This window comes from Teleopsis dalmanni, chromosome 1 (genome assembly GCF_002237135.1).
Source record: "Teleopsis dalmanni isolate 2A chromosome 1, ASM223713v2, whole genome shotgun sequence".
Taxonomy (NCBI): Eukaryota; Metazoa; Arthropoda; class Insecta; order Diptera; family Diopsidae; genus Teleopsis; species Teleopsis dalmanni.
In genome coordinates, this window is record NC_051846.1 from 212676641 (window position 1) to 212679445 (window position 2805).

A 2805-nucleotide genomic window follows, 5' to 3' on the forward strand; every position below is an offset into this window, starting at 1 on the left:
TAATTATAATGAAATTAACTTAAAATTTGTACTATCCTGTATTGTCCATGTATTTCCATAAGTTCTTAATATACTATAGTATATACATGCATAAGTATATGTACTATAGCACATCTCCTCTCTGTTAATTATAAACGCCGCATTCTAATAAAAAACACGATTGCATGTGAATAACCCATTCGTTTGGACTTTGGTCTTTGGTAGCCATAAATTGAAATCGTGCTTGATGTATCTGAAGAGGTGTGCATTAATTTCCAGTGACCAATTTTTGTGCCCAACCGTCAATTATCACGTTGTGGCTTATGTATGAAGTAAAGCTGTTTGTGGGAATATAAGAAGAATCTTCTAGCCACAACTGCTCAATTGGTTACGATTCTTCGGCTGATTATGTGATAACAATAGTTTTACATATTTGTTATTATTTTATTTACATACTTTGAATGCACCGAATTGTGCTTTTGTTGTGAGGCAATCACATAAATAAATTTATGAATTTCTTGAAAATTCTTGGTTGAAACTAACAAAGGAAAGTGCAGTTCTTACAAAGCTTTTAATTGTACTCCGCACCTGATCGTTTTCAATTTAATGGTATAAAATTACCATCATTAATGAGTTCTTTAGCGCGAAGCCCCATTGTGATTTCCCTTGCATTAGCCGAAGCTATTATTATCTTCTAGAAGCATGTAGATACTTTTATAGCTGCAGTTAAGTATCTACGAGTAACTGCGAACGCTACATAATTGTTTGCTAAAATCGCATTATTTATTTATTGCTTATTTATTTGCCAACATAAAATTACACAAATTACAAATTACAAACTCACAAATCTTGTTGATAGTCGGTTGCGGTGTGCAGAGGTGACGGGGGCACTGTTGCAAGGTTTTGTACTGTTTTCAGATATTGTATCTAATGTTCGTTTGTGAGTTGTTGGTGTCAGCTTTTCATTTTATTGAAGTCGGTGCTTGAACCTAAGTGCTGCCAGAGTTTCATGTTGTGGTTTTGATATTGCGCTCAAGCGTACTTTCAGCAATTTTGCGTTTATGTATCTTGAGATGATTTCCATTTTAGCTTTTATTATAGTTTTAAGCTTAATACATTTACATTCAAGCAACACTGAAGTAACACTAAAGACATAAAAACTGAATGCACTTCAACAGCTTTTATGTGAATGTAATAAGACTGTGCAAAGGGTTAATGAGTTTGCCTTGTTAGATACTTTTTATTTGATGTATCTTCACAGCTGATTTTTTTTTGCATAATTGTATACAACTGAGTTTTTAAAATATATATATAGTTAGTAAGTTAGATTGTAGTAGAATTTCAAATAAAGTAGTATTTTCCAGAAAGCAAATGGCTATTTTAGGTCTTGAAAGTAAAGTCATTATCAAACGACAGTTTATAAGGGCCCGATAATTGCAATAAGGAATTTAGGTAAGGATACTTTTATATGGGGTTGGGAAATAATGACCCGTGATTGGGTATGCATCTTCTGACGAGATGCAGTAACAGAGGAAATAAATAATATTTCTTCTTATCTTGATCTTTTGTTTTTTCCGACGCATAACTACGATGTAGTCTTTGTTTGGTTGGTGTTTCTCACCGTGCTCCAAATGTGTGAGAAATTGAGTAGTGAGTAATCTAAAAGGATGCTTGTATCGGATGTGATTGATGATCACATAGTATATCATATGGCATCTGATATACATAGCCAATACATCAGCTCGATATGATCAAACCTTATCTGTTCTGGAAACAATAGCAAAGGTCATTATGACAGCTTAGATACTTTCAAAAATGTTAATATTCCTATCATCTCTTCATAGGGGCAAAGTTATTTAATTGCGATAATAGTGAAAGATGGTCTACCACAACTTCCGTTTGAAAAATAGTTTAATAAGTAAGCAATGACTTCAAGTTGATATCTTCAAAGGATACATCACCGCGTACCTTGCTTTTAGACGTCATTTTAAATCTTAATGTACAGTAGCCCTTGGTTGTTATCCCCTTCAATAAACCATTGAAGAAGTTATAATGAACTTCTTTATATAATCTACGATTAGGAGGTATTATGCCATAATCAATATCGAGTAGTATAATGGTATATAGTTTAATAAGGTAACATATAAGGTATTATACTATTATCAATGTGGAGAGGTATAGTGGTATATAATTTAATATTCGTATCGTATCGCATATCGTAGATGTATACAAGTATCGTATATGCATTTTGGACTGCTGTCGAAGAAACAATAGGTCTGTTGTTATCAATCTGATCTCGCTTATAGATGCGACATAGAATTTGGCTATTTTAGTTATATATGTAGATAATGTAATATCTTAATTGCTGCTTGGTTATTGATAAAGAGTCTTATAACAGTTTATCTTATGTTTTTTTCTAATAGCATGTCGAAGCGAATTTTGATTATATTACTTCCGCTTGAAATATATGATCTAAGATCCCGTAATAAGTTTATAATTTTTTTCCTTTTTTTTAATCTTTTCTTAATAAAAATAATAATATAATTTAACAATTTTTAAAATTTCCAATATCGTGATCTGTACATTCTGTCTTTATTGCTATAAACCGATTTGTTTGTATAATTACTTTAACTAATTATAGTATTATTGTAGTAAAAAAGGTGTTTTTTAAATAAATTAACAATTTTTGTATCTTAGTACTCTGCTACTCTGCTACTCTGCTACTTTGGTGCCGGTACAGTCTCATTGAATACATTATGATCGGCGATCGATCATCACGATTTGTTGAACTCGGTGCTCAGCTGTGTGTGAAGTTACTTTGATATT